Genomic DNA, 24,145 nt, shown 5'->3' with positions numbered 1-24,145 from the left:
ATCGTGTAAGGTTTAGATGGAGAGTCCAGAAACACAAAACAGTTATAACACATTCCAGCTGGTCCAAGAATGCAGGCTGAATGCACACAAAAGAGGATAATTTATTTTGAGCTAGGTTTCACTACAGCCTTTACCACAGATTTATATGGGCTTGGCATATATGCTTCTAACTGTGCTTTTAACTTCAAAACAGGATAATGATCAATTAAAGCATCCTACACCACTGTGAGTAGACAGGGACAAAGGGTTGGGGCACAGTACTTAGAAGTCCTGGCTTTAGCAGGCCAGCATCAAAGGCAGTCACAGCACTATGCTCTGCCTCTGTGGACTGAACCTGTGTTATAGAAAAGAGGAGAGAAAAAGTCCACAAGCTCATGGATCTTTATTAACATGGAGCTTATGTAAATTGCACGTTAAATAGGTTACAATACTTCCACTTGGCAAGAAGAGAGCCAACCATCTGGACTGATGTGATTAGCAACGTTCATTCTAATATTCTTTGATTAAAAAGCACATAGTTTTCTGGACACAGATATACATGGAAAAAAAATGGAAGATTTCTTTAAGCTGTATTAATAGTGGAAGTTGCACTGCGTAAGTCTGATTCATTTGGGTAATGAGGTGTACTAATTTTCAGACTCAGCCCAGTTTAGACACACAGCATGCATATGCCCTGTAATAGGAGTGTTTATTAATTATATTTAATTGTCATCATTTTTCCTAATGATAGTTGTGTTCACCCCCGTTCATTTTGTCTCTGAAATGGCGATTAGTGAGAACACGGAACATAGATGAATAGGCAGTTGAACTAAGGAACCATGGGTGGCTGCAGCAGAAAAATTGTCCCTCAGCAAGCCAGCCATCAGCACAGTCATCCAGGCCATCATGCTCCAGTGACTGGGAATGGAAAGCTTGCCGAACCCCATTGCTAGTCTCCGGTGACAAGCAGGCCAGTCGCACAGACAAGCTGAGGGCCTTTCATATATGGATGTCTGCACCACGAGCACAGGCTTAATTAGAATTCTCCAATTAGCTGATTGCACATTTTTATGGGGTTAACCAGTGGTAACCTTCACATCACTCATACCAGGGGCATTAGGGTTTATAGGCCTTAAAAATGCCACCAGCAGGTGGAGAACGAGTGACGTGAATCACACATGAGTACACACGCACTCAGTCCTGAAATGTTGCTGTAACTTGAAGAGTTGTATTTTGTCACTAGAATACCAGTTCCCAAATCCTTTCAGGTTGCAACTTTACACGTGGTTGCAAACTGAACTTCTGTCTTAGCACCAGAAACAGAACTGTCATCATGACTCTTCATGGAGTTGCAGCCTTTACATTTGGAAAAGTTGTGCTACAGGGTGGTGTAGCCCTCACACACATTGATGCCCATCTGAGGTGGTTGGATATTTAAATGTTCTTCAGCTTCTCTGAAGGTGCACCATGTATGTTATGCCCATGGTAGCATTTCCAAGTTCAAGATGCCATGAAATTACTGGTAGCATTCATGTAATATTCTGGTGAGCACAAAGACCTGTGTACGTCAGAGGAAGGCTGACAAATGCTCCATGTATCTAATACATCTCTCGTCTATGCATTCACTTGTGTTTTCTTGTACATTGTGACATCATGAAAAATATCTCCCAATTTAATGAGCTAAAACTGGGGTAGAAGGAGGCTGTTGTGAAGGCTCTTTGTTGCAGAGCTTTGTCTTCATTAATGCTGGACTTCATAAATTCAATATGTACTTGAATACAATGATGAACAATTTAATTAAACATCAGCCTATGGGCCAAAACTTCGTTGAAATCCAGCTTGTTCTGCTGCCTTTTTTTTAATGTAGTAAATCTTTTCATGTCAAAATACCTGAGACAGGCCACATCAAGGCTTCTTCATTTCTGAGCCCACACAAAGTCTCTAGGTATCATTTCCTTTTCTCTTTTCAGTCATGTCTTTCTGGGAGATTATGCTTATTAGAAAGAAGTGCTGCAGACTACTTTCATTTTGTGTGAGGCTGGGTGTTGTCTCCTTTTCCTCAATCCTGTGGCTGAAAGCCATGTCCATAGCCATCTTGGACAGCATATTTCTATGGTGCAACTCATTCACCTTTTTCTTCCTGAGCGTCTTTTTTGACAGTAGAGAAGGCACCGCATTTTACAGTGCTGCAGTTTTTCTTTGTAGGGCCTTCTTCCTTAGAACTAATTTCTCGGCCTTCCTGGATTGTGTGCATATAAAACATATGTCATACCTGAAGACTAATAGTAGAACATGGCAGGCAGACAGATTAATATTTTTTTACTGCAAAAAATTCAAAACAATTTTAAAATAGATGTGTCATTGAAAAGAGAGAGACAGTATCTGTCCCTCTGCATGCTCAGCCAGACCTGCCAGCCAGGACAAAGGACCACTTGTGCCATCACTGCATAATTCCATCTTCCTCTCTAGTTCAACACTTGCACATTTCTAGCCAGCCTTTACTAGATACACATCATTTTTTCACTGTTTCACGGACACCTTGAAACAGAAAGATGATGGGTTGGGGCAGAAAGAGCAATTGCATTTTGGCAACTGAAATGTAATCCCATATTTGTTCCTCAGTCAGCAGCATCCAGTTAACTGTGGTCATGATGACTTGTTTCACATTCCAGTTTGGACGCCTAGTCCCTTTGTTACAGCCTTTTGCTGGAGTCTGAGACCACATGCCTTCTCATATGCAATTGGGAAGCTGTCACATATATCACCCAACAAAAGCGTGGTGCCCTGGGAGAGACACTGTACACCCATGCTACCAGAAACCTCTAGCACACTCCTAAAAGAGCAGCTCCACATTCAGGAAGTAACACATTACAGAATGATTCTTCCATTAAGATTTATGCTTAAAATAGAGGAGCCACAACCTCGTGTATTAGCAGAGTTTTCATCAGCTGATTAAGCATGACAGATGAAGTAGGCTCCTGACCTTTCTGAGGCTGAGAAGAAAAAAAGAGAGAAAAAAAAGAGAAATGGCCTCTCTTTCACCTCCATATTCAATGGTGCACTTCCTCAAACAAATAAAAAGACACTTTTGCAGCTGAACAAGAGGCCATGCAGTTAGCCATGGGCCCCTGAAGTTGTTCAGTCAAGAAGGAACATGATACTATATGATTTGTCTGTTCATTGCTCCTGGGGTGGGCCATTGCTCCTAAGTGAAGAAAAATAGCTGTTGATTACATTCAGATCACTATAAGGGTCCTGACATTCTTAGGCAACCTGTTATTAAACTGTTAACTTTCTGATGTCTACCTTACTACTTTAAACACACATACCAGACCAACTTTAAATATACACACTGTAAATAGTAATAAGTCTTTCCTAACACTGGGAACTTAATTTGCTGAGGGCAATCAAAGTCTCGGGATGTATGCACAGCTTTTAATTTTTAATTTATTTATTTTATATTCTGAACAGTTCTACACGTGTAAGTCGTTTTCAGTGAAGCTGTACCACTTACCCTACAAAGTGATGCTGTTATGGAAGCCTCCTGGAACTGGGCATGGCTGTTTTAGAGGACAGGAACTAATATCTGTGTGAAGGAATTGTTCTGATTTCTTAAATGCATTTTAAAAAAAAAAAAAAAAAAAGTTGGGAGATTGAAAACACAGAACAAATATATATATATATATACGTATATATATATATATATTTCATATATACTTTTTAAAATTTTATTTGGTCTACAGTAACATTTAGAGAGTTGTAGAGAGGTTGGTGCACTCATGATAGCTAACATAACATAGTTCATCATAACTGAATTTGCCTTAATTTCTTAGCATAACTTAGTCACAATCCTGTTCTTAAAGCATTGATAGAGATGTTAATTGAGATTAGATTCTGTTTTACAAGCTATACTCTAGTCCAAGTAGAAATTAATTCAGGGAAGTTCCATGTCTAAAGTTATGAAAAAAGTTACTCTAGATCATTACAGCAATTTTTCAGAGTTTGTAATATAAAAATCTATGAAGATTTGTCTCTTTTTTTCTTACATTTGCAGAGCAGTAGTTAATTAGAGTTAATTAATGCAAAAAGAAGCATTGATCTACCTTATAGCCTTCCTGATTTTACACTTGAAATTTTACTAAATGTTTATAACTAGGCATAGCAGTCTTTGTCATGTCACCTTCTTCCTTCCATGCATGCAGAAGCAAATTAGACTCATTGTACCTGATTTTCATGTGGATTCAAAGGTTTTTTAAGAAAGAAAAAGGCTGATGATATGGCATGCATCCTGAAAGTTTGCATGAAATGAAAATACAATGAGAAAAATAATGTTGCTTAGATTGAAAATGCTCTTTTCTGTAGGTTTCCTCACCTCTTGTGAACTCCTCAGCCTAAATCCAGCTTTGTGAAAGTTTTCAAGTTCAGTAACTTGTTCTTAGACCGGAGCAGCTGCACTGGTGGAAGGTATCCACCCAAGGCTCTGATCACCATGCAGGTGACAGAAACCCTCAGAAAGAAAACCAGCTCACAGAGAATTTTAACAACAGAAGGCAGAAACTCGAAGTTTGAAGTCCTAGGGAACCAGCATGGGATGAAGCACGTAAGATACATTTTCACACTCTCATGAATTACCTTTCACTGTTCCCCAAATCAATGGTTTCCTAGTCACAATGTGCTTGTTTGGAGCAGGGGTTTGAATATAAATCTCTTAACTCATGATTAATTTTCTTTCCCTTGTCTTCTCCGCCAAAACACTGTATAAGATCCCTGAACATCCCAAAGAAGAGTGAAAAATACAGAAATTTGTCTCTAGAGTTTAACTAGGTGTGTCTCTTACACAGCTCTACATTCAGTTTTAGGCAGATGGCAATCTGGAATTGTTAATCTATGTGAAAGCTCCTGAGACAGCTGGATTAGGAGGGCAGTTACTCTGAGCTTTTCTGGAGGCAATGAAAAAAGAAGTCACCAGCAGAACAGAACACATGCAGGCACAAATACCTATCCAGTGCTTACACTGAACCCAGGGAGGAGAACATGCAACGAGGTTTATACTTTCATTAAGGGCTCCTGCGGTCTCCTCAGGGCAGCTCAGACCTCACTCTAGTTCTTCACTCACTCTAGAGAAACAGCGTCATCTACTATTTATCTTGTGGAAAGTAAGCATTTGGCTAACCAAGTAAACACAATACATTTACTCGCTGCCAGACGATGTCAGAATCTATTAAAAAACACAATAATTCAGGTAAATATTTTCAGATGTTTTTTATGTGTGCTGGTTTATTCTATTAAGTAGAGTTTTCCGGGCTGACTGTTTCATTTTGAAATGTAATAAATGAATCTGAAAAGTCAAAAAGTACACATAATTGTTGCCAGGTCAGCATTTGATAAGCAGAAATAGGATTTTTTCTTCTGCAGAACATTTAACCTCCTGTAATGGATACAAAATCGTAAAAAAAATGTACTTTAATGGAATGGAAATGACATAATCTTAAAAATTCAGAATACAGTATAACAATGTTACTTGACTGAGATGTTTAAGTTCAGTTTATTGAACAATCACCATGTTTCTCTTTGGTTCCATTTAAGAGTTCATTATATTACCTGGATTAGTTACTGCAGTATCCAGTATTCCTCATGTTCTTTTTTCTACCATGAATCCCCAGATATCCTGAGATATCTGAAACAAAACTTTGAGGAGGCAACTTGGTAGGTCAATAGAACATAAACAAAAGTAAAAACAGCCCAGAATTAAATGCTGTCATTTCCATGCAGATTGTCTTATCCCAAAATGTTTTGTTAGTTTTCCTAATAAGAATCCCCAACTTTTTGCAAAGTCAGAATTTTCGCAAAAGAATGGCTGTCTGTGCCATGTGTAAACCTGAAGCCAGGGAGAGATTCAAGGAGAAAGTGAAGTGACTGGGACAGCATTTTGCTAAGCTCTTAGTCACCTTATTTACAAAAGAAATAGACTAAGTCATTCTTTTCGAGACTCATATTGTCCAGGGATTCATCCAGCAGTGCTTTTTTTTTTCTTTTCAGTGATCAGAGTTTTGGAGCATTAGAGGCTTTAGGGTATTCTCATCAAAGGCTGCTGTTTGCAGGGGTCTCAAGTATTGACTGATGTTTTTACTGTCCAGGAAGGACAGAGGTCAGAGTCACAGTTGGAGGCTTAGCCTGATGACAATGCTTTTGTGATGGTGTGGGAATGGGCTGACTCACAAAAAAAAAAAAGAGATCATTGTGTCTGTGTCTATTCTCAACTTAAAAAAAAAGGAAAACTTTTTTTGTAAGGCTGCCTCAGATGTTTGTAAAACAAGACAATAGTTGATTATATTGCAAAAATGTGCTGTATCAGTGGCAACCTGGATTCATGGAGTCACTTCTGGTACAAAAATATTAACCACAGTGTTAATTTGCTCCTCCTCATAGCTGTGACAACCCAAAGGAAAGATCACCTTGCTCCCATTTTTCTTCAGGGAGACACAGCAAATAGCTACTCATATGTAAAGAAATATTGAAAGACTGTGTAGGCCTTCATGTTAAACGCCTTTTTTCTTTTAGCAGAAACAGTCCAACCTCACTAAGCAGACTCATAAAAACTGATAGTGTTTAAAATTAGAACTTCCCACTCCAAAAGAAACATCTCCTACTGCTTTCCCATCAGAGAGTGACCATCCTTGCCTGCCAGGTCACGCAGTGAACTTTTCCTGCCTCAACTTCAGTGTCAGAAAGGAGTGGAATAAAGCATTTCTCATAACAGGACACAGGTGATGCCTCCTTGCTTACACCTGCATCACTGTGTAAAATCACATGCATCCAATACTTGTTCTGAATTGCTTTTCAGTAGAAATGAAACAGCCACTCCCTCTCCTCTTCCCCTCATATCAACCACCAAAAGAGAGTCAAGCACACTTTCTCTATCCTGGGCATCTCCTCATGGGAGATGACCTTTCTTGTTGCTCCTCACAGCTCAAATATCTCCTGTATTATCAACACGAAAGAATGTTTTAAGTCCTAGTTGTTTAAGGCACAGAACCTGGAAAATCTGTTTTGATCCCTGTTTGACTACAAACTTTCTATGTGACGTCGGAGAAGCCATGGAGTATTTATTTGCTACAGCTTTCCATCTCTAAAGGAGATAATTGTACTTGCCCCCCTGGGGCTTTAAAGATTCTGAGGCACTCGGGGACTGCAGCAACAGAGGGCACACCAACACCGAACCCATGCATTTAGGGAGATAGGTAGTCCCCCATTTTGGCTAGACTGTCCAGAGAATCTGGCCCTCCGTCAACACAATCAGAACAGAAAGAAATAAGCCAACTGGTGCACGAGGGTCTTCAGTGGTTCTGGAAATCACCATACAGCTACCTCACTTATGCCCATTTCAGACAGACTTCAGGAACCCATTTTATGCCCTGTCAGGGCAAGTTATCTGATCAATAAGCCTTTGCATTCATGATTATTTCTACTAGAAAGCCACAGATATTACACAGAATTAATCCAAAGCAAGCAGCATTCATCCCATCAGAATTCTCTGCTTAACATACATTCAGTCTCAGGGAGTAATCATTATATTGCCTGCCAGGTACAAAAGCAGAAAAGCTTGAATGCAAACAAGAACATTTGTTATCAGTTAACGACTGTAACTATTTGCTGTTCTTCACTCTTCTGTCTCTCATGAAAGTTTCAGGCATATGATGAGAGAGTCAAAACGACTCCAGAAACTTTAGCGATCTGTCACATACTGCAAGTGTGAACAGTCAAAATGATCAATGTTTGAACATGCTATGTGATGGTAATTGACACAACAAAGAAAGTTTTTACCCATACTGAATAACTAAGAATAATCAATACATTGGCAGGACAACTCACTGCTGATTCACAGACAAGGAAAAAAAAGACATATTCCTTGAGTCATTTATTTACCATGACTGGTTCTCTCTTACCAAAACCCAATGCTGCAATAGCACTTTATAGATGAGCATTGATTTCCATCAAGCATTTAGCGAAAGTTTACAGCATAGTTAGGCTGCTGACACGTGTTGCTTCAGAAACAAAGTCCAACGACTATTTTTCAGGCTGCATTCACAAATCCTATGTTCCAGCTGAAACAATGGATCTAGGTATAGAAACAGCATAGCAAAGAGCAGCAGTTTTCAATGCTTAGAGGATGGTGTGACTATGCAGACTGTATGCTTATCTTCAATGCTGGATTTTCTTGATTTATTACAAGTTCAGAGAATGTGAATAGCACATTTCACTAAATTGCATGTTAAAACATATAGTTGGCCATACATAATACAGATATTTGGCAGAACATATTAATTATAAAACACAATCTTGTCTGTGGTTTTCTTACTTTCACGTGTTCTGTTTTTTCTCCTTACTGACCATTTTGACGTTTCTCTCAGCTTCCTCCAGATTAAACATCACATGTAATCCCATGGGCACTGTTTGGTATCATCTAGATAAACTATCTTTTATGTATTTTTTTCATAGATACACCACTGATTAACCAATTTGTCGTAAGAGTAGTTCCTTTCTTCTCTTCCTTTGCACTGTTGTATTCAGCAAAATCCATTTCCTAATCACTGCTGTCATTTATCTCTTCGGTTTACCTTGTCACCTACTTAATTCCACTAGAGGCATTTCTAACATCTCTGTCTAATAATCTCCGCTAACAATGCAGAACACTATTAGCATAATAAGCATTTCCCATCTGCACAAGTGAGATTCCTTCTCATCAGTCTGAAAACTAACTACTGTCCATAAAAATAGCTAGGAATCACTAGAAATAAAGAGAGAACACATTCCCCTGCAAACAAGCTTCTTCCCTCTCTCCTCCTGGTAGTAACAACTTCAGCTGCCTTTGTAATAGTAAAGTATGCAAATCCAGGATTGAGCACAAGGTCCCAGACATCCATTCTGTTTCATTTTAGTATGATCTCCTACATGGTTTTGAGCTAGGACAAACTGCCAACAATGCCCAAACTCATTTTAGGGGTTCAGCACAAACCATGAGATCATCTCAGTGAGCAGTGTAAAGAGCCCCACTGTACCATGGGTGAACATAGTTGGGCTACATAGTCCATACATACCTCCAGTCCACAACCCCTGAGTATGACCCAAAACCTACGGAGCTGAAGGGAGACTTACCAGGGAATGCACCTGGACTTTGGACCTAGCCTCACTTCTGCTTGGATATGTGTGAAGATGAGCAATGTTTGAATAAAATGAAGTGGCATATTCCTGTGCTCATCATCTTTAGAAGCTTTTCCATCAAAAGCAGCAGCATATGTGTTGGCAGACCCTTATATTTTTGTCCTCTAACCTAAAATAATTCCTTCCACACAGTGTCAAACTGAGGTGACAGCCATCAGCCATCACTGGTCCCATCTCATCCCATGTTTAACTGGACCTTAATTTGGCAAAGTCCTTGATCTGCGTAGTTATTTCTCCAGTCAGTATTGCAATGGATCCCCTCATTCCCATTGTTTTGGGAGGGCCTGGCTTGTTTTAAGAGATGCCTGGAAACCTCAAAACATGACCAAGGAAACCTACTCTTTTTGCCCATAGGCCTCTACCATTTCAACAGCATCTCACAGAAATAAAGGACAGTTCTGGCAACTAAGTAACTAGCAACACAAACTGTCCCCTTATTGATGCTAATGAAGTAATGACTGTGTAAAACAATGCTCATGTAATATATTTTCTATTTTTTCAAAGTTAGATGGCTTCTGCTCCTGGAAACTTTTACTCAGACTAAGCAAAAAATAGGTTTCTAACCACGCCAAATAACTGAAGAAAATTTCAGAATGTCATTGGATTGGGTCAAAACACAGCTCTGTGTTTCATTTCATGTAAAGGCACAGAAAATGGATTACTTTTCTGCATGACATATTCTACCACATTTGCAGGCCTAGCACTTCCCCCTAAGTTTCAAAGTATTCTGAGTCTTTCTTTGCTATCAGGTCTTTGATGAGAAAGATGCAAGGATGGTACATTTTTGAATAAACATTCAGGAGGAAAACAATAGGTTCGGGGAAGGCTATTTTTCATCCTCTACTTCCTTGGTCTGCTTCATTGCATACCTGCATAAAAAGTTGTGATGGCCCATTGGAGCTGGTGGGAGAGGAAGACCAGGAATGAGGACAAGGACTGAGGGGAAAGCCAGGGTGACTTCAACCAACTTCCACTTTAGAAACAGCAGTTTCCAAATATGTAACCACACCTTAAAAAAAAATACATTTTAGGCCTTTAAGATGGATTCCAGTTTTGTTTTCTGGACCATTCTGTGGTCAGTTGTTTTAAAATATTATATCTCCAAGTGTCTGCTATGAGGTGGTACATGTATCAGCTCTAATTATTTCATTTACCTGTTGCTCATTAGATTTCACCCAAAAAGCCCTCACCAAACCAAAACCAGCATCAATCATTATAAAATGGTGTTATTTTTATTTTATTTTAGCACCCAGTTGCAGAGATTTATTTTTTATCCTCTTTGGTGGTGGTGGTGATGGTGTCCATAAATAAAATACCTCCATAAATAAATAAGTCATTCTGAGGGAAAAGAAACTTTTGCCTCATGGTTCATCCTGCTTCACCCACACATACGGTTCTGTCCCATACATTTTTCTGGAATACTTATTATTTTTGTTAGCTTTGCCCAGGCTAAGAAGGAATTAGGAACATAGAAATTCATGAGTTATTGAAAAGAAATGCAAAAAGTAAAAAAAAAAAAAAAAAGATAATAATTCAAGGGCATTGAGTAAACTATGTAAGCTATGAGCATTTCAGCGTGTGTCACTGGGGTCTGTCCTTCGCAGTGGTATGCCCTTCTCCATTTAAGGGCAGACATAGGAGAAAACAATTTATTTGGAATGTTGCAACTGTATTGGTAATTAAAAGCATCACATCCGTCTCTGGTTGAGGCTGAGGGCCTTGCAGAGGAGCTCCTATTGTGGCCTGTAGATTCTTGGAAAGGAATGGCAACAAGCTTCACTGACCCTGCAGAGGATCCTTCTGCACATCTACCCCTTCACACTGGTTCCCTTGAGACCAGCACTGGCCAGACACTGAGTTGTGTGGCAGCCTTTGGTGAGCAGAGGAACAAGTGAGATCATTTTGAAGAGCTTCAGAAGACCTTACTTGGCCATTTTGAAGCAACGATTTATGAGTAAGATTTTATTTTCTAATTATGTTTATACATAAAAGTAGGAAACCTCAGGAAAGAAGTACATTGTTAAAAAAAACAAATACTTTGCCTCTTCTGGTGGACTAGGACTGGGTAATGCAGACAAACCCTGACATGTATTCATCTTTACTGTTTTTGCCTACTCTCTGGCAAAGATCATGAGGCAGAACCTTCAGCGGTAGAGATACCATGTCAGTTGACCACAGGACCAAAGAAGAGGCCCTGGCCTGTTTCATGTGCTAGTACTGATGTAGCTAAAAGCCTGCAGATCCTTGACCACACCTGAACTTGTGTGTGAGGTGCAAACCTAGAGCTTCTAGTGTCCAAGGCGCAGGTAACAGGGACAAACTTGGCTCTGCCGGCCCTTTGGCCTGCTCTCCCCCCAAAATATGGTGTCACTCGGCTCAGGAGATGTTGCAAGTCTTCACATCATGAGAAGTGTCACTACAAAATATTTGCGGACTATTAAGGTACTAGAAAACATGATGGTTGATAAACAAGAGATCTGTATCATATGCTATATATTTTCAGACTGAAAGAACAAACTTCAAGTAGAGAGACTCTTCAAACAGTAGGTGGAAAGCACAAGGATTTAAATCAGGAATTGGATAATGTTAAGCAGCTTTCATCTACTTTAATTAGAGATAATGTTTTTCTTAATCATAAAATTGAATTTATGGAAATCAATTTAAAAGTGTGAATTTTTTAATACTTAGAGAAAAATAACTTTCTTTTATATATTGAGAACATTTCCAGGCTGTAAAACCTAAAAGAAAATTGGTTCATTACTATGTTCTGATTCACATCTTGGATTAGAAATACCTGATTAATCTTATTCCTAACAATCCTATTAATTAACAAGGATCCATCAATTATTAGTATCAGTAATTGTCAATTTATAGATCTGTTGTCATCAGATTTAAACACAAAGACAAAACCTGTAAATTTTCTGCATCTGTTTATCTACAATGTATGATAAAAATGTTTTTTTTCCTTAAAATCTACTATAAAGACTACCATATAACTTCTTGAAATTGTATTTCAAACCCCATGTCCTTATCAGTTTGCTTACAGGCAGATTAAGGTATTTCTTTATTTCCATTTACCTGATCTCTAATATACTGAAGAAAATGTTCTGGTTTCCACAGGAACAGTATGTAGAAGTATTTCTAACTTTTAGACACATTGTCCTTTGAGTGTGTTTGATGTGTTCGCATTCGTGTCCACAAATATGCTGAGAATATGTTAGAAATATGAGACTTGTGAGAGTACTTGCTATGATAAAGAAGTATATGATAAAGAAATATATTGTGTGTCTCTGTGTGTATGCACAATTGTGTTGAATTCAGACAATTATTTTATTTTTCACTTGCTTTGCTTCTCAAGCACTGAGTTATTTGGATGCTGGGTCAAAGCTCTGCTTGATGTAATAACACTAGTACACAGACTGGCTGCAAGCAGCACAACTGCTTGAAAAAACAAAGCCAACAGCATATTTTAAAATACTTTAAAGCGTTCATAAAAAAAAAAAAATAACATGCTTTTTCATTTTTGTCACCATGATAGAGATATATGATAACATTATAAAAATATTCTAAGACTCAGCAATATCAGTTTTCTAAAGATATTCTTGTTAAATAGCTACTGATAATGAATATTTCCCCCACTTTTTTCCCCTTTCTTTTCCTGCAATGCCTGCCTAATGAAACAACACTGAATGTTGCTAATGTGAAAACATTGAACTAGTGTAGAATATTCAACTTTGAATCTTTCACATATAATAATGTATCTTACATGCATGTATCTATATCTTACATATACACAAAATATTTGCATATGTGTACGTATATATAATTTAGGTCATCTGTTACTATATCATATGTTATGGATTTAACTTTTCATGGGGTTATACTTTGAAAAATCACCAATCTCAGGATTCTGAGTAGCTAGATACACACAACAAATAGATGTCCAAGGACTGCTAAAAAAGATCTATAAACTAAACTGGGTGATGTGACAAATTCTCTGGACAAATGAAGGATTTAGCATGCTAAGTGGTGCTTTATATTTCGACGTTATCTTCTCGATAGGTTGCTAACGCTTGTTTACATATCAGGGATTTTTTTTTAGTTACATGTGCCTGAAAAAGGGAGAATATTTTTATGGCTTTGCACAGTAGACCTCCACCCCCTCATTTACAATCACTGAGATGGAATGTGCAGATAGTGACTTCAGTGATATTTGGATCAGGCCCTCAGACTGTAATTGGACACTCTGAGATCTCTGCTAAAAGTTCCTTAAGGCAAATGATGCACTTCAGAGGACACGACCTAAATACGGCTTATAGGGCTTTTAGGAAAGCAGAAGTTTGGATAAGAAAGTTCCTAAGACACATGCCTTTCTTCTTCCTGAACAATGTGAACATTTAATTTTTCCTACACTTCTCCTCCTCTTCTACTGCCTGTCAGATAAAAAAAGGCTCACAGATGGTTTTGTGGGGGAGATAAAAGACCCTCTTTTAACCTCTACCCCACCCCCCAAATAACTGCATATCCAACGTGAATTTATCAGAAGCCTTATGTGAGTTTCAAAACTTTTGCCAAGTCCACATTTTATGTTTTACCAAAAAAATCTATTTTCAGATTTCATTCTTTTAATTAACAGATCACAGATACTACTTTAATTAATTATGTTCTACCAAATTAAATCAGCTAGATGTGGGTGCTTGCTTTCCTGCTGAGCTCAGTTGGAATTACACTATCAGCACAAATGTTCACTGAGGGAGAGGACCTGTCCACTCTTATGACAAATGGGATCATTCTTTAGACCATTGTGTTGGGTTTAGCTGACCAGATCTCTTGTAGGCTTACACAAGGGCAAGAAAACTTCCCTAATGAATTCCACAGCCTAATCCAGCTCTACTAAATTCCAACAACTTTTTCCTCTGACAATTGAAACTGATTTTAAGCTCCCCAAAATCATATTTCCCAACTACTGTGTATACATTGTCCTTCAAGCAAAGAGAACAGATGTCATGTTCAAAATCCTGAAGATGTTTCCCCAAATTTCAGCAATATACAGCATCCCAGTGTTGCTCTACATAAGACAGAGCTCATTCTTCCCTCAGAACTTTCATATGTGCATTTTTCATGTATTACTCCAGAGCTAAGCTGATATGTATAATTTAATACACAGTAAGTCAGAAGTGCCTTTTTTCATGACCTAATGAAAACATTAACATTTATTCTTGTTCTGTGCTCATTTATCTCATTCCAAACTGCGTGTCTTAGACTCAGGCTCAAAAATCAGAGACAAAGGGAATCCTAAACTAAGCAAGGATGTCAAGAGATGAAATAATTCTTGGCACACAGCAAATAATAATACAAAAGCATAGAAGCAGTTCAGCTCAGACAGAAGTTCTGCAGTTGAGAGCAAGAACAGAACCATAGTATAACAAAAGCAGTTTAGGTTGGAAAGGACTTCTCCAGGTCACTTAGTTCAATCTATAGCTCATAGCAGAGCCAGACAGACTAAACTGACCAGAGCCTGTCTAGTCTGGTTTTGAATCTCTGAGGAAAGAAATCTGACAGCCTTTCTATGGAAAGTGAGTTTTCCAGGACCGGGTGAGCTTTCTAGGACCATATGGCTAGTCACAGAACCTCAGTGGAAGAATCTAGGACACTGGTGATATCCTTGATCTCACCTTCCCCTTTTCATGTGACCCATCACAGTCTTTTCTGTCATTAGATATTTTCTCCTAAAGGTTTTCAGTTCTGTGGCATGCTGAGTACGCCAAATATATGTTTTATAAAGTCATCTGGACTATATATCAATTGACTGCACTTATGACAACCAGACCTGATGACCCAGATGGTCTCCTGCAGGTCTTTGCGCCTAGATATCAAGAGCACAAGTAAACTATTGCTTGCATGAATGACAGCTTGTTTTTCATAGTCTACAACAGCATATTTTTGCATGTGAAATTACCTGCTTGTGACAGCATACGCATGTTTTGCATGCATATTTTATGAGAGTTGCCTTTGAAAGATGGTCTTTGGATAACCCATACAGTCCTCCTGGAAATCCACATAAATGACTTCTGTTCCCAAAGTAAATATATGCAAATGAAATAAAGAGGTCCCGCCCTTCCTACAAAATTTGAGCTTCACACATGTCAATCCAAAAGATGCATTTTGCATATCTGCTTATTAGAGGATGCCCCGCCAAAAAAAACAAAAAAACAAAAACAAAAACAAAAACACACACACACAAAAAAACACACAACCAACCCAACAACCAAACAAAAACACAAAAAAAAAAAAAACACAAAAAAAAACACACACAAAAAAAAAAAATTTATAGAGTGGAACACACCTCCTGCCACCCCATTCTCTGTGTAGAGTTGCATGAAATAGAACAGAAAAGATTGTCCAATCTTTCACCAGCAATTATGAGCTGAGAGGATTAGGCCACACCTAATTGGCAGATTTGTTTCCATCCACAGTTCCATTCTCCACTATAAATTATTTAGACTTCTAAGGAAGTGAGAAGCAGTGTAGAAGACAAATGTGCAAGAAATTAGGGAAGATAAATTATGGGGAAGTTACAAAGTAAGCATAGTATTTAGCAAGACATATGCCCTGGGCTGCTTAACCTGCTCCCCAGGCCCCCATTTCAACATGACTTTGCAAGCACTGCTGACTGTTTTGTTTTATTGTGGACCATGTTGACAGTAAATGGAAATAGATGGAAGATACTACCACGTGATGGAGAACCTCAGCAGTGAAAGGAAAGCAATTAAAGAAAACATACTGTTTCTTACATTCCTCAGCCCCACACTGAGATCCTTCATAGTTTTTGAATTTTGTATAAAATATTATGTCAGGTTTCAAAGAACTCTGACAGAATCTACCTGTCAGGTGAATAAGGAAGTAGGGCATGACTAGGGACGTCCATAAAGACTACTGCATTGCAGACATTCACTATCTGACAAGGGTCATAGCTCTGCAACAATGCACGAAAAAGTTGTGTTTTGTTCCTTCACGGACAAGCACCTGGCAGGAACAGGTCACCCAGGCCTTCCCCTCCCAGTTCTGCACCTGCCAGATAACAACACCTTACTGACAGTTGGAGAGCTGAGGAAAAAAAAATGTATTTACAACAAATATTCTCTTTCACTTGTCTTTTTTTTTTTTTTTTTTTTTTTTAACCAGTGGGGGGAAAAAAGCAAGACATGGCAGAAAAAATGTCTTTGACCCCAAGTGAAAGTTGAAAGAACAGGAACACTGTTTACATGAAAGATAAAGACTGTAAGTAACATTTCTCCTCATCTTTCTAACACCACATTGAACATACCTTTCATACTCTTGACACCTATGTAGTGACAGGAAAGTGTCTTCTACAATCCGAGATACAGGAGCAGGAAAAATCAAGTTCTCCCACAGAGAGAACAAGCAAACGAACTGTGAGTCATCCCACCGGACTCCTGTGAGATAGTACAGATCACTGAGGTCTCCAGAAGCATCCTACCCTGTTTGCATGATGTGGGATCTAATATTATTATGCTGACCAAGCTGTCTCTAAGTGTCCTGTTAACAGTTGTACTCCAGAAGCCTTGGCTTTACCTTCATCATGGCCCAATCCAACACCCATCAAAGTAAATTAAAAAAACCTCTTTGGACAGGAATGTTAACAGCACTGAAGGTCCAGAGAAGACAAAGAAAGATGGGCTCCCACCAATCCATAACAATTCTGTGGCAATATTCTGTTAAACTTAGCACACTTTATCATTTCTGTAGTTCCAGGAAGAAGTGTAGTTCCATTTCTATAATTCAAGATATTAAGTACATTCATCATCTCATAAATTCTGACCAAGTGGCATTTATTCAGATACTTTACAAATGTTCATAGTATACCTCCTCAGGAAAAATGATAACAAACTTAAATTCATATTCAACAGATAGCACATAAATGTTTAAAACATGACTGTGCTCTGCTAAAGCTCCTTTAAATGCAGTTTTAAACTCAGATAAATGTGTGAGTATAACAAAGCAACAGGGAAATCCTTCACTGATATTGTAATTCTGAATATTCATAAGAAAAACTGTGTAGTTTGGAACAAAAGTGTTACTTAATGGGGGGAAAAAAAAAAAGGGGGCATCAGAATCAAGCCCTACATCATTACAACAGTTTTTCTAACTATATGAATGTCCAGAAAGATATTTAGCTTTCTCTCCTTCTTATAACAAGTTAGGCTAGCCTTTTGAATCATAATCTCTGAAATATCTGTTCCTTATTACTTTCTGATCCCTAGTCATTACTAAAGTATGAAATAAAGCTGAAATACGAAAAGATATAGAGACATAAAAATAAACAGTATTCTTTAATGAGGGCTGAAATATTTTTCTTCAATTGTTTCCAAATTAACAAAAAACCTCTAAAAAACAAACAAAACAAACAAACAAACAAGCTATCTTGACTTTTATTAAAAAAAAAAAAAAAAAAAAAAGGATGTAAAAAGACCTCTATGTTTTTTCCTCAAGGATTTTTGGTAGATTTATTATTCTAAGAATAGAAATGCCAGTATACTCTTCAGAAATCTTTCGTTTCTGACAGAGAGTAGCAGTATCTTTTATTGATACATTTACTGTCTTACAATCTCATCTGCAATTTAAAACACCCAGGATTTAATTCGTAACATATTTTCTGAAAGAACTGTGCAATGTGAATTGTCTTACTCTAGACCCCCAATACAATGGAGACATGGACATACTTGTGCAAATCCAGCAAAGGATGATGAAATTATGAAGGGACTGGACCACCTGAATGTATCTGCTCATCCTGGAGAAGAAAAGGCTCACGGGAATCTTATCAATATGTATAAGTACCTGATGGGTGGGAAGTAAAGAAGACAGAGCCAAAAAATTCTCATTGGTGATCAGTGAAAGGTCAAGAGGAAACCAGCACAAACTGAAAGGCAAGACATTCCATTTAAACTTAACAAGAAACATTATTTATCTACAGTGATGCTCTCCAAACCGGTTGCAGCAGGTTGACTAGAAAGACTGTCTAGTCTCCAACCTTGGAGATATTCAAAACTCAGCTGGGCACAGCCCTAAGCAATCTGCCCTAGATGACCTGAGACCCCGGATGAAGCCAGGTCAATGGAGGTGTTTGCTTTAGTTGATGAGGACTGGGTTAGGGAGCAATTAAATAGTCTGGACATCCATAAATCCATGGGTCCAGATGGGATGCATCCGCGGGTGCTGAGGGAGCTGGCTGAAGTCATTGCTGGACCGCTCTCCATCATCTTTGCCAAGTCTTGGGAAATGGGGGAGGTGCCCGAGGATTGGAGGAAAGCAAATGTCACTCCAGTCTTCAAAAAGGGCAAGAAGGAGGACCCGGGTAATTATAAACTGGTCAGCCTCACCTCTGTCCCTGGGAAAGTAATGGAACAGCTTATCCTTGGTGCCATCTCAAGGCATATCAAGGATAAGAGGGTTATTAGGGGCAGTCAGCATGGCTTTACCAAGGGTAAGTCACACTTGACCAACCTCATAGCCTTTTATGAGAATGTAACAAGGTGGATGGATGATGGCAGAGCGGTGGATGTGGTCTACCTTGACTTCAGTAAAGCCTTTGACACTGTCTCCCACAGCATCCTCACAGCTAAATTGAGGAGGTGTGGTCTAGACAATAGAGTAGCGAGGTGGGTTGCAAACTGGCTTAAGGAGAGAAGCCAGAGAGTGGTAGTCAATGGTACGGAGTCTAGTTGGAGGCCAGTATCTAGTGGAGTGCCTCAGGGGTCAGTACTGGGGCCAATACTATTCAATATATTCATTAATGATTTGGACGAGGGAATAGAGTGTACTATCAGCAAGTTTGATGATGACACTAAGCTGGGAGGAGCGGCTGACAGGCCAGAAGGCTGTGCTGCTATCCAGCGGGACCTGGACAGGCTGGAGAGTTGGGCGGGGAATAACCTAATGAAATTTAACAAGGGAAAGTGTAGAGTCCTGCATCTGGGCAGGAACAGCCCCAGGTTCCAGTATAGGTTGGGAAATTACATATTAGAGAGCAGCGTAGAGGAAAGGGACCTGGGGGTCCTGATGGACAGCAGGATGACCATGAGCCAGCACTGTGCCGTTGTGGCAAGGAAGGCCAATGGCATCCTGGGGTGTATTACAAGGGGAGTGGTTAGTAGATCGAGAGAGGTCCTCCTTCCCCTCTTCTCCGCCCTGGTGAGACCACATCTGGAATATTGTGTCCAGTTCTGGGCCCCTCAGTTCAAGAAGGACAGGGAACTGCTGGAGAGGGTCCAGCGTAGGGCAACGAAGATGATTAAGGGAGTGGAGCACCTCCCTTATGAAGAAAGGCTGAGGGAGCTGGGTCTCTTTAGTTTGGAGAAGAGGAGACTAAGGGGGGACCTTTTTAATGTTTATAAATATATAAAGGGTGAATGCCATGAGGATGGAGCCAGGCTCTTCTCGGTGGCAAACAATGATAGGACAAGGGGTAATGGGATCAAGCTGGAACACAAGAGGTTCCACTTAAATTTGAGAAAAAACTTCTTCTCAGTAAGGGTGACAGAGCACTGGAACAGGCTGCCCAGGGAGGTTGTGGATTCTCCTTCTCTGGAGACATTCAAAACCCGCCTGGACATGTTCCTGTGTGACCTCACTTAGGCATTCCTGCTCCAGCAGGGGGATTGGACTAGATGATCTTTTGAGGTCCCTTCCAATCCCAAACATACTGTGATACTGTGATACCTTGCACTGAGCAGAGGTGTTACACTGGACACTCTCCAGAGGTTCCTTCTAACCTTCTATGATTCTGTGAAAAGCTGGAATCCATAGATTGAAAGGTCCAAAGAGATTTCAGCTACATTTCTTCCTTACATGAGTAAGGTTGATGAGACAGAAATTTGTTTGCTGTGTAAATCACAAAATGGTTGAGGTTGGAAGGGATCTCAGGAGGTCATCTGGTCCAACCCCCTGCTCAAGCGGGGACAGCTAGAGCCAGTTGCCAAGGGCCATGTCCAGATGGCTTTCACATATGTGTAGAGAGACTCTACAGCCTCTCTGGCCAACCTGTCCCAGAGGTCAGTCACCCTCATAGTAATAAAGTGTTTACTGATGTTCAGATGGCACCTTTCATGTTTCAGTTTGTGCCCATTGCCTCTGGTCCTGTCAGTGGGTGCCACTGAAAAGAGCCTATCTCTGACCCCTTTGTACCCTCCCTTCAAGTATTGCCATACACTGATGACGCCTTCCTGAGCCTTCTCCAGGCAGCAATCCAAGCTCTCTCACCTTTTCCCCATAGGAGAGATGATCCAGTCCCTTCAACAGCTTTATGGCTTTTCATCAGGCTATCTCCAGTGTGCCCTTGTCTCTCTTGTACTGAAGATCCCAGATCTGGATGCAATACTCCAGGTGTGGCCTCACCAGTACTGAATAAAGGGAAAGGATCATTCACCCCCCTTGACCTGCTAGCAACACTCATCCTAATGCAACATGGGACACCAAAGTTTGCATGAAAATGCAAAAAGCTTGCTCAGTTCTGGTTCATGTTCAACTTGGTGTCCACCAGGCCCCCAACATCCTTTCCTGCTATGCTGCTTTCCAGCCATTTGGCCCCCAGCACATACTGATGCCCGGGGTGCTCCTTCCCAGTTGGAGGACTTCGCAGTTGCTGTTGAACTTCATGAGGTTCCTGTCAGCACGTTACTCCAGGTGATATTTTCAGCTGGAGATAGCTCCAAAAGCAAGTAAAAGAGATTGTGATTCATTATGATTAAGATTAAATAAGATCTCCATTTATATACAAATATTTTATGTTTGTAAAATATAAGCTCTTCTATAGAAAAAGTGTATGTAAACAGGTAAATGGAGGAAAGGGGTACAATTTTTCTTTTTCAGACACAGCCAAATAAAATTAGGAAATATTTACTGAATCTAAGATGTGTCAGCTTCTCAATGATATTCCAAATGTCACTAAGCAAATTTATGTTAATACAAAGCAGAAATTATAAATAATATTAAAGGTCATATCAGATAAGAATTCACATTCAGCCTCCAAATGAACCATGGACAAGATAGTCCCAAAAGCAGTTATTCACAATTTATGAAGTCTGACTTTTGGTTTTGCTCTCCTATATAGATTAGCTACCTGTATTAGATACGTTTTTTAGCTCTTCTTTCTTTGTCATCTTTCAAATTGACTATTTTCATGAACATTGCCAGAATATAATGTCCTTGAAACCTCTGTTTCCCAGTCAAATATGATTTAAATGCAATGATACGTTCAATTGTTAATGTATGATACACAGTCACACTTAAAAACCATTAATAAGCTCAGGGTGATGAACCAAAGCTGATCTGAATGCTATCTCCCTAAATCTATGCTGCAGAGCAAGGGTGTGTATAAGATTTTCCCAGAAAGTTCTACAGAGGTAAAGAAAACACTCTTGCTTGCTAATTCAAGCTGACACTACAAAAACTAGTTCTCTCTGTAATCTGTTGCAGTAATGATGTAAGCCAAGTAACACTAAACATGTTTTAGCTGTAAGCAGTTGTGTTTCATAGCATTACAGCTAACTTAGGGAAATCCACCACATTGATTTAATCATGCTAACAAAGCATCTGGGCAACGCTGACATAAAAATGGTTCAAAATAGAGTGTTCCATGATTACTGATTTTTAGGAAGAGTAAGAATTCTGTGGCAATGACTAACACTCATTCCCCTCCTGCTAAGTCAGAATACAAATGAGCTGACCTACAGGCAAGAAAGATATGGTTGTTTATCCAGACTTTTGACTGTAAAGGTATTAGATTAAAGATGTCTCATATTTAAACAATTGCCTGCTGCAGGACTTCCAACTTATGGTATTTGTTAGTAGCAATTAATAGTGGGATCATCTGCTTCCTGACAGTCTCTGGCAGTTTGTTAGGAATTTTTGGTACTAATACATATTTTAAAGGTTGAAAAGTCATACAAATGTGCACATTTGATAGATGTGTGGATATATATTTTTATAAAGGAGTGGAAAATCCTAACAAAGTGAGAATGTAAAAAAAAAAAAAAAGTAGAACAAGGGAAAAGGGAAACAGCATCTTTTACTGGGTTCTCTACTTTTACCATCTGTACTAATTCCCTCTTAGTTTTCCAGGCCTCATTCATGATCTGCCAGAAACCATACCCCTAGTTTGTGTGCTTACATAGACTTAGAAAGACAAATCACAGGCAACTGTTCAGAAGGAACTACTACATTGTTATAAAGGTATGTCTAAAATATAACCAGCTAGTAAAAATAGACTCCTTATTTGATTAAAAAGTATTTCTATGCATATATGTCTTGCTCAATTTGTGTACGTTACTATTCTACTTATATTGCATTTTGTATTTGTTTCTTTAAACTTGGACAATTGTGTGCCATTACTGATGATGAATTTTAAAATAATAATTAGTTAGTGAAAGGAAAACAGATTTTTTCCCTTTAAGTTTATATGACTTCTTGTGATATGGCTTTTTGTAAAACAAAACAATACAAAACAAAACAAAAACAAAAAAAAACACAAAAACAAAACAAAACAAAAAAAAACAAAACAACAAAACAACAGATCAAATTAAAAGAAACATGACAAAGAATTGGCCTCAAATTTCTCCTTATCTGCGTGTGTTTGAGGGAACTTGTAAGGAGGGTAAGACTCTGCTTTGGTTTTATTGTGATGGGATTTGCAAGTTGCAAGTCTGTTTAACAGAGAAAGCTAAAAGCACCCCTGTATGGATTTAAATGGCAGGCTCATCTGTTCTACAGAAATACACCTTTCTTGCTACTGTGATTTTGATCACCTGCTGTTCTTCAATTAAACTACGAACAAGTAAAAGGAATACAATATATTTGCATGTGAAATGCAGCACAGTAACAAACAGAGCTTTTTTAAGAAAAGATCAATTTTGGAAGAACAATGTGTGTCTGTAGTATACAGCAAATATTCCTTTATTCTTCTGAATTGAGAAAACAAAGTTCTGGGAGCACTGTTTTCTTAATGAAAGAATTCCAGGGTGATTTGCCACCACCTACCTGGAACTCTAAGTGGCATGGTAAGGGGAAGGTAGAGAAACACCGCATGCGATAGAAGCAGCTTAAAGAAATGCTGATGGAAAGGACTAGTCCAGAAGTTAGAATATAGGGGTTCTATTCTTGCCTTTATTGCCTACTTAGTGTGGAACAAGAAACGGTATTTCATGTCTGTGTTTCCATTTCATCTGTTAAATAAGGATTTGATTTGAAAGCTACTTTGGTCTAAAAGTGCAGGAAGGTCTTAGTTACTGAATTATTTCAGTGGGTTACTGATTTATTTCAGTGGTTTACAGATTTGCAGGTTTACATGTTTGCACTGTCCTAAATACATACCTGCTTTGTTTCACAAGCTTAACATTTACATCCACAGAACTCAGAAAGAGCTTTTTCCATATCAGCCCCATTTATTAGATGCAACCCATTAGTCTCATTTGTATTTTAAACTACTCAACTCTAGCATTTCTGAGTGTAAATTGCTGTTATTTTTGTTGTTCACAAGTGAGATAACACAGGTCTCTGCTACCTTTTCCTACAGCCTTGTGAAATTTTAAGGTAACCTTAAACTTTCCTCTTTAAAGATTAGAAAGGGATGTAAAAAGATATAGTCTTTTAAAGCATTCTTTTAAATAATACAGCCTACAAAATCACTAATTTTTCAGGCTCAAGGCATTTCCTTTGCCAGCTGGTCTGCAAATTCAGCGCTCGATTCAGAGGTTTCATGCCAGCACCGTTGCAATGACTACTGTTGAAATGGAGGTAAAGCTGGAAAATTTCAGCCTTGAGAAACAATCCAGAAATGACCCCTGATGTCTTGAAGCAGTGTGAAAAGAAGGAATCCTGCATGGACATCAGTAATTACTGGGTTTATTACCATAAATCCCAGTGCACA

At 38.9% G+C, this 24,145-nt stretch overlaps 1 long non-coding RNA gene across 1 annotated transcript in view; it reads right to left on the bottom strand.

The window, feature by feature from the left end:
* Positions 1-24,145, bottom strand: part of LOC110362143 (uncharacterized) — a 295,772-nt gene that overhangs the window by 75,159 nt on the left and 196,468 nt on the right. The window lies entirely within an intron of this gene.

The sequence above is a fragment of the Columba livia genome, chromosome 3 (assembly GCF_036013475.1).
Source record: "Columba livia isolate bColLiv1 breed racing homer chromosome 3, bColLiv1.pat.W.v2, whole genome shotgun sequence".
NCBI lineage: Eukaryota > Metazoa > Chordata > Aves > Columbiformes > Columbidae > Columba > Columba livia.
This window is presented reverse-complemented; position numbering and strand designations above follow the sequence as displayed.